Raw genomic sequence first — 9,468 nt, forward strand, 5'->3', positions numbered from 1 at the left:
GTGTACTAAAAATTTGAACGCCTCCATATTTTTTAAAAGACTTCTACAATTCCACTGTAGTACTTCGATCATATCTCCGACCTCATTGACCATATTAGCCATCGAAAGATACAAACGAGTCAAGAATCGGCCACTTTGAAGCTATTTGCTTCAGAAAAGGTTTCACCAAGGAAAGTGCCATGTTGAGCAGGTTCCTCGTTTCGGGTGAGAATTGAAACATTTCGAAAATGAAATCCACTATCCCAGAAAGAGTCAGTTTTCCGGAAGCATTATTTTGCTCCTGCTGACGAATTGGTTGTTCTTCTGGGCAAAAAACTGGGACAACTGGGGTTTTAGAAGTTCCCGGAAGTGACGGAAATTCTCCAGCTGAAAACTTGAAGCCTGGAGGTGACCCCTTTTTGGTGATTCCGCCATTTCTTGATTTTGTCAAAGGCTTTGAAGAAGCGTTTTGATCAACAGGGACGTTCTGAGAAGCCTGTTGCTTCAAGCGCCGTTTTGTAACAGCACGCTTCCTTTTCGTCCCTGTCTCAATTATTGTATACTCTTCTCCATCCTCAGAGTCAGAGCATTGATCGTTATCCGGCAGGGATGCGAAGATATTGTTGCTTTGAAAGGTATGGGCCGATGGAGCAACAGTCGGAGCGATCTTTTTCAGCATGTCTGCATAAGAACGCCTGGACCGCTGTTTCAGAGAGTTTATGGTATGTTTCTCCCGCTCTATGTACTTCGGGCATGCACTGAGTTCGTGAGGAGCTTGGCCGCAAGAGGTACATTTTGGCTCCATATTGCAGGAACCTTCGGCATGTTGTTCGCCACACTTACTACAACGTGGTTTGTTGCTGCAGTAAGGTGCAGTGTGGCCCAACTGCCGGCACTTTTCACAGTGCATAACCGTCGGTACATAGAGACGAACAGGTAACCGTAGACGCCCAATCACGAGGACGCTTGGTAAGGCCGACCCGGAGAAGGTTACACGGAACGAATTTGACGGCTGTTTTGAGCCATCAGGCAACACTTTGTTCATTTGATTGGCATCAAGAACAGGAGCCAGCGGAACGGCACGATTTTTAAACCCACCAGCTCCCGACATGATGTCTGCGCGAGTCAAATTGTGCTCCGTGACCACTCCATAACATTCGACATCGCGACTGGGAATGTAGACTCTGTACTCCATCAAAAAGAGCTCAAAGGCAGCAATTTTGTTCGCTTGGTCGCGATCACTGACTGTGACACGCAACTTATCACGGCTGGGTGAATCTATCTCGAGGATACCTCGAAACGATTTTGCCAGATCCCTTTCAATTTGGAGTTTGTTCAACGGTTTTCCATTCGCTTTGGGCCGAAAGAAAACCAGAAAGGGACCCTTAGATCCGGGTGGGTAAGCTTTATGGCGGGGGGGTGCCGGGTTCGATGAGGAACCAGAGGGGGAAAACGCATGGGATTGGCTTGAACTGCCAAGCAGACCAGAATGTGTAACCGTTTGCTTTTGAGACGAATGCGGTGAGTCTCCTGACAATGCAGTACCTGAGTGTACTGAAGGCACAGCTGAAGGAGATAAAGGAGGAGAAGGAGTATCATCATCGATGGTCTCCATGGCCTCACTATGTTGGGTTTTTAGAATTTTATTCATCTGACCCAAAACTAACTCATCGTCAGAAGAGACTAAATATTCCGGCGTGCCCCCGCCAGTATCATTTGGTTCCATTGCGGAGCAATTTTTGCTCTACCGCAAAGGAAGATCAACACAGCGCTAATGAGCGAATTAACTTCACTTAATTTAATCACACTATTGTCAAAGGAATTAAATAATAACCAACTCACATACTACAACTAGTTTGGCGAGAAATTCCTAATAGTGTAAAAAAATAAAAAACGAAAAAAAAATATTTACAAAAAAAAAAATATTTACAAAAAAAAATATTAACGAGAAAAAAGAAAAAAAAAATAACGAAAAAATATTAACAAAAAATATATTTTCAAATAAAAAACATATATTCACAAAAAAAAAAAATGAGGCGGAAAAAAATAATTGAGCAATAAAGCACTCCGAGACCACTGTGTCACACGGTGTGTGAATATTACTCCAAAAAAATGTTTTGAAAAAAATATCAAAAATTTGCCAATTAATTGAGCGGAAGAGCACTTCGAGACCACTGTGAGAATATCACTCTAACAACGGGGACTAACAGCGACCAAGTAATGCGGATGGTATGAAACTGGGGAGGAACAATACCTACAATCTCCTTTCTGCTGCTCTAGCTACGAGGACAGATGTACCGGCGTGGTCCAATCTATTTCTGCAGCTTGTTTTGATGCGATGAAACGATGACGCCGATCGCTTTTGTTCTGCCACGTGGTGCGAATTAGATGATGCCTTTTGTGGTATTATCACCACCGATTGATGCTGGTGGTGATCGTCAAGTTAAAGATGTTCAGTCTACCAATCTGGGCTCGGCCAATGGTAGCTGCTCCTTGTGCGGGTGCACTATCGGCGGTATGCTTTCCGATCGTAGCCAGGAAAAAACCCATATACTTGGGAAAAACACTGGTGAACTTCGGTTTCGGTATATCACTGCGCGATAGTCGACTGACTCGGGCGAGCACTCAACAAGGAATGAGAAAAACAGGTTGCCGGGGATCTGTTTGAAGTCGACCTTCACATATGTTTCGTCGTCTATGCTGCAGCATTTAACTTTCGTCAGCATGTTGAGGTACAACTTTCTGGCACGGGTTTTTACGGACTTGTTCTGCTTCTTGTCGCGATTAGGGGACTTTTGCATCTTGAACAGAGGCGTTCGGGTTTGGGTTGAAGGCCCCAACTATGCGGTTGTGATTTTTGGTGTTGTAGGGAATTCTTTTTCCTTCACTTCTGGGCTTCCGATCGGTGGTCAATCGTTCCTCGAACCGCTTAATCACTCGCAACACCGTGGAATTCGTGATTCCCAACGTTTTAGCGATGGAACGATGCGAGAGATCCTTGTTCTCACGATAAATGCGCAAGATTTTATCACGCACGAGCTGTTCTTTCGACTCAATTTCCGCGAGTTTTGATCACAGGACTTTAAAACTAGCAGGATGTAAATAATGCACTATGACCCACCCACCCAAATTTTCATTAAATTCTACCTAACGGTTAAAAAGTTAGAGCAATTTCATAGTGTTGCAATTTCATCGTGGACACCCTTTATTGTATAATATTGGTCCCAAAATGCTGCTTTGAGGAACATCAGTTCGTACAGGAAGTCTTTCAGACTTGGATTTCTGATAATTAACCTGAAGTGTACGATTTGAAAAATAACTTTAAACTATTCTAACAATGTATGTTGGAAAAAAGGTTTTTAATGTTACGATCAAACCTTCATGCCAAACACTGTCGAATGCTTTTTCGATGTCTAGAAGAGCAAGACCAGTAGAATAGCTTTCAGATTTGTTGGAACGAATCAAATTTGTTACACATAAACGTTGATGAGTGGTCGAATATCTATGGCAGAATCCGAACTGTTCATTGGCAAAAATTAAACTTTCATTGATGTGGACCATCATTCTGTTCAAAATTACCGTTTCAAGAAGTTTACTGATGGAGAAAAGCAAACTGATTGGACGATAGCTAGAAGTTTCTGCAGGATTTTTGTCTGGTTTTGAAATTTATACAACCTTAGCATTTCTCCATTCGTCAGGAAAATATGCTAATTGAAAACATTTGTTAAATATATCAACTAAGAATGATAAGCTACTTTCTGGAAGTTTCTTGATGAGGATGTTGAAAATTCCATCATCGCCAGGAGCCTTCATATTTTTGATTTTTTTAAATAATAGTTATCACTTCTTCCAAATCAATCTCCCAGGAATTTTCTGAAACGTTCCCTTGCTTGAGAATATTTTTGAAGTCCTGAGTAACTTGATATTCAATTGGAGTAGTAAGTCCTAAATTAAAATTGTACGCGCTTTCAAATTGCATAGCAAGTTTTTGAGCTTGTTCGCAATTAGTTAAAAATAATTTGTTTTCCTCTTTTAATACCGGTATTGGTTTCTGAGGTTTTTTCAAAATTTTAGATAATTTCCAAAAGGGCTTACAGCCAGTGTCCAATTGAGAAATCCTATGAAAAAAAATTTATTTCCTAATTGTGTAAAATGTTTCTTGATTTCTTTCTGCAAATCTTGCCATATAATTTTCATAGCAGGATCTCGAGTGCGTTAAAATTGCCTTCCACTCACGTTTTTAAGACGGATCAAGAGTTTAAGATCATCGTCTATAATCACGGATTCAAATTTTACTTCACATTTTGGAATTACAATGCTCCTGGCTTCAATAATGGAATTTTTTAAAGTTTCAAGAGCATTGTCAATATCAAATTTTGTTTGTAAAGAAATGTTAACATTCAGATTAGAGTTAATATATGTTTCATAAATATTATAGTCGGCTCGAAAATAATTGAAATATATAGGATTGAGAATCGTTTCATGGGATATTTGGAATGTAACAGGGACATGATCAGAATCAAAATCAGCATGGGGACGGACCTGGTGTAGTGGTTAGAGCACACGCCTCTCATGCCGAGGACCTGGGATCGAAACCCATCCCTGAAATAGTCACTAAAAAATATAGTGATGACTTCCTTCGGAAGGGAAGGAAAGCCGTTGGTCCCGAGATGAACTAGTCCAGGGCTAAAAATCTCGTTCAGAAAGATAGAAAAAAAAATCAGCATGAGTAACTAATTGGCTACAAAGATGACTAGAGTCGGTTAAGACCAAATCAATGGATTTCTAGAAGAGGAAAAACAAAAAGAGCACACATCATATAAAATTCTGCCGTTGGAAGTATTTTGAGAATTATTCCATAATCGATGTTTGGCATTAAAGTCACCAATGACAAAAACAATTGACTTATTGCGAGTCAATTTTTGCAAGTCAGTTTGGAGCAAATTAACTTGCTGTCCAGAGCATTGAAAAGGCAAATAAGCTAATGCTATGAAAGTATATTTACCAAGCTGTGTTTTAACAGAAACAACTAAAGTTTCAAAAACTTTAGTTTCAAATGACGGAAACAGTTGATGTTTTATACGCCTATGAATGATGATTGCAACTCATTACGATAAACAAAAAAGTTTGGATCTTTTTTTAGTTTGGATCCAGGTTTTAAATATGTTTCAGTTGTAGCGGTCCTGCCGACCGAAAGAAGCATTCCCCTCCCCGTATCGATTTTTTCCTTTAAGATTGCGCAGATATGCAAGAGGGATAGATTATTGTCTTGCATCCCTGCAACAATATGACAACTTTCTCCGGCAGCGTAAGAAAAAAAAATATTTGTATAGGGAAATCCACATTTGATGGGATATGAAATTCAATTTGTTTTTGGCTGACACGGATGATTTTCATAAGTTGGTTCAATTGTGTTCATTTGTTTTGGATTTTTGGTTTGTCACATAATTTGCCGAAGGCATAAGGCTAATCAAGAGTGCCCATTGATATTTGAGATATTTAACTAATATTGCATATGTTAAATCTATTAAGAAAAAAGGCAAAAAAAATACATTTTCGAAAAAAAAACAAATATTCGATAAAAAAATATAAGAAATGTTCGAAAAAAAATATTCGAAAAAAAAACAAATATTCGATAAAAAAGAAATAAGAAATGTTCGAAAAAAAAAGTATTTCGAAAAAAAAAAATTAAATGCCATTAAAAAAATAAAAGAAATATATAGTTCGTATTTAATCCATACTTTTTACTCTTAGAAAACAAAAAACTATACTTAAGAAAGAAAAAAAAAACTTTTTACTATTTATTTGACTAATTGACTTAATTGATATAGGAGACGGAAATTTCGTAGGGACAGAATAGGGTCAGGAGAATCATGAAGCAGGAGTCTGTGATGCTAGTCATGCCGACAAGGACGAGTCGATGGGGGTTGTCCGATCAAGACGAACAAGGTTTACACGTTTGAAGGTGTTGGTTTGGCGCCGATAGAGAAATGCTGGGCTGTTGCTGCTTAACTTGCCATGTTAGACCGCAGTCCTAGTCTTTGTTTTTGGTAGTGAGATATGCATTTGGAATGGGAAGAATATTCTGAGCTGTGCCAAGAGAGTAGTCATTAGGCATCTGGAATGCCTCGCAAGAGTACTAGGGTAGTGATGTCAAGGAGCTGATGAATACCTACGATGTCCACATTGAGGTGTCTCCTTAGGATTAGAAGCTGGACATCATCAAGGCCACTGGTGCCAGAGCGAACATCGGAGAAGCCAAGATTGCAATTGCCAAGAGGATCGAAGAGCTCGAGGCTGATCGCAAGAGTACTATATATATATATATATATGACATGTGCCAGCTGAATCCGACAAACTTCATGAAGTTGAACGGTGACATGGAAGAGGAACACTCGACGAATCTCTGAGAGTGGTTCGATGGAATCGGAATGGTGATTGGTGGCTAAGGTTACTCAACACATGGAAACGACTTTGGATAGAAGGTTACGTGCAATGAAAGGATGTTAGTTACTATTTGGAAGAGATTTCGTTCAATGGACAACCCTACAAATAACTCGTTCGGGGGGCTCGAAATCCAGTTTCGTTCGAGGGGATTTCTATTGGAACACAGACACGAAGCGGCATTCTGACAGACTCAAGCGGCAAGGAGGTAGGTGAATCATCTTAGAGCAGGGAAAGAAGTAAGGAATAGATTAGATTAGAACGCATTTGCAAAGGGAAAAACAATCTTTGTCTTAGAATGTAGAATAGTCCTAGGGATACTCTTTACGCTAGCCAAATGCCTACTGCAAGTTTTTCTTTGCTTCACAAATAAAAACTTAATTTAAGGGGGGGCAGATGTAGCGGTCCTGCCGACCGAAAGAAGCATTCCCCTCCCCGTATCGAATAATTCAAAAGATCAATGATCACCATTGATCTAGGAAAGAACCCTTTTATTTTTTCGATGATGTTCCACGCAAGTTGGTGGATTTCATCAGATGTGGGTTTTCACTAGGTTAACTAGCAACAAGCGATGTAAGCAGAAGCCAAGAACCTTACTGCTTGTTGTTCGTTAACGTGCCCCAATGCCGGAGAATGATTTTGTCTTAATTTTTGTTTGTGTGTCACCTAGGGACGTTCCGATACTGCGAAGTATCGATATTTGATTCGATACGATTATCGAAATAAAGTATCGATACCACCGATATATTGATTCAAAATATCAATATATCGGAATATCATATGATATATTTCAATGGAACAAATTTCCTATATTACTAGTGACCTGCTATTTAGTTTCCTAAAATTAGACAAAAAAATCTTTGAATAATCAAGATTATTGCTGTTTTAATCGACATATACATAAATATACTCTGTTAACATACATTCTAGTACAATTTGAACGGAAACTGCTTTGGTTTTTTTTTTTAATCTAATTTACTTCTTGCATTTAAACAAAAAATACATCATATTTGGAGAAAACCCTGCAATTATTTTTCACTTAGAGCATGTAGAGGTCTCTACAATTCTCGTCCACGCTTTCAGAGAATGTCAGATCATTAAACAATTTTTATGTACGCAGATTTTATGAAACATTCAGGCGAGTTTTCTGCTGGGTGTAAATAGGTCAATTATCCCTCAGCTTTCGCAAGAACATGGCCAATGCTATTCCCGTCTGCTGAAAGATGCGTAAATTTCTTCTGAAAGGCAGATTTGTCTCAAATATTAGTCTATCTGACGAGAAGGAGGCAACCCTCTTACAGCGGCTTAGGACTGTACGTCAAACAAATGCTTATTGCTAAATGCTTGTGCTAATGCCAAAACCCTACAATTGTTTTCTATATATTAGTTTTCGATATATCGGAAGGAAATATCGATATCACCGATATATTGAATAGAAAATATCGATACAAAAATATCGAATATCGAAAGCAAAATATCGATATTCCGATATATCGGAAGTATCGGAACGTCCCTAGTGTCACCCGACAGCGCTGACTGAACGCCCCAACAAGGTCTCGGTCACATGGCTGTACTAACTGAGCCAGAGCAACGCTCGTTCTGGCTTTTCTCTTTCTCTCTTTATTTTCAGATTGGGAGATTGAGTTCCCCGCGGGAGCGCGATAAAACGCCCCGATCGCTGGCGGCGGGGGTTGCAGTTCTGACGGTTCGTGGACGTTGCAGTTCTGACCGGTGGAGTCCGGGTGTGTACGACGCGCGCAGTTCTGACCGGAGGAGTCCGGGTGTGTACGACGCGCGCTGTTCTGACGGTCCCCAGTTCTGACGAGGTGTGCCGTTCGTTTTCGACATTTTCGTTCAAAGTTCAGTGGGCATCTTCTGCCAAAATTTACGAGCGGGCCAATTCGGGTCGAGAGTGTTTGATAGTGATATAAGGTGGATAAAGTATAGGTGGATAAAATATATTTCGAGAAATCGGTGGAACCACCCACATACGCGATCAGAATCGAGGGAAAAGTGAAAGTGTCTCCATCGATTCCTTAAGAACGATTCTAAGGGCGGAAAGCTAGTGAATTGTGACGACTTTTTAATCCCTTTTAATTTAATTTTAATTAATAATTTAAGCTAGTGAATTGTGACGACTTTTTAATAAATTGTGGAGAAAATTGTGAGAAGAAACAGATTAATCAATATTCCGAAAAAACCAGTGACCTAGCCGGGGGGCTCGCTACACAGTAATATCTGCTATATGCACGTTATTAGCTGTTATTATTAGCATTCCAATTTAAAATATTTAAACTTTTATGTATTGGATCCATTAGAAAAACGTTATTCAATATCGATTTGATTAGTAAATTCTACACCATTTTTTTTAGTTTTATTTATTTTATTTATTTGTTTATTTCTTCTTCTTTTTTGGAGCAGGACTTGGACTTGGACTTGGACTGCTTCAGTCATAGTGGTGGCTTTGAACATTGCATCAATCATTAGATTCAGTTGTTCAGTTAGAAAATTAAAATCAGAGGCAGTTCGTGCATTATCTGATGATTTCTCGTTAGAATTTTTGGTTGACGAAGAGGCGGAGTAGAAATTTCATGTGGCGGCTGGTTTTTCCCATTTGATTTGAAACTATTCGAATGGGTACTTATAGTATGAATAGGGGAAGAGTTCAAATTACCTGCTATAATATCGGCAAAAGACTTTCTTTGGGTAAATACATTCGAAATTAAGAGATTCGAACGGCTACCCGATGGATTAAAATTAGTTTGTGAATAAGCATGATTATGATCTTCCTGATGGGTATGATTCCTAACCGAGCGATCGTTAACTGAAAAATGAGCATTGTTCGAAACTCTACCAGGGAAATTTCGGAAACGACCGTTATCATAACGGATATTATCTTTCATCTGCCTGGCACGAGCCTCGAAGACTCGCCTTCGCGTAGGGCATTCCCAAAAAAATGACTTATGATTGCCCCGCAATTCGAGCATATAAACTGGGTGGTATCTTCCTTCACTGGACAGGCGTCCTTAGCGTAAGAAGAACCTC

General features: G+C 39.4%; 1 long non-coding RNA gene across 1 annotated transcript; it reads left to right on the forward strand.

Annotated features, from left to right (window-relative positions):
- The first annotated feature begins 7,920 nt into the window (after positions 1–7,920).
- LOC110680311 lies at positions 7,921–8,623 on the forward strand. The gene is made up of 2 exons (XR_002502825.1): positions 7,921–8,370; positions 8,545–8,623. It is a non-coding gene; the product is annotated as an uncharacterized LOC110680311 (long non-coding RNA).
- The last annotated feature ends 845 nt before the right edge of the window (positions 8,624–9,468 follow it).

The sequence above is a fragment of the Aedes aegypti genome, unplaced genomic scaffold (genome assembly GCF_002204515.2).
Source record: "Aedes aegypti strain LVP_AGWG unplaced genomic scaffold, AaegL5.0 Primary Assembly AGWG_AaegL5_hic_scaff_1186_PBJ_arrow, whole genome shotgun sequence".
NCBI classification, from domain to species: domain Eukaryota; kingdom Metazoa; phylum Arthropoda; class Insecta; order Diptera; family Culicidae; genus Aedes; species Aedes aegypti.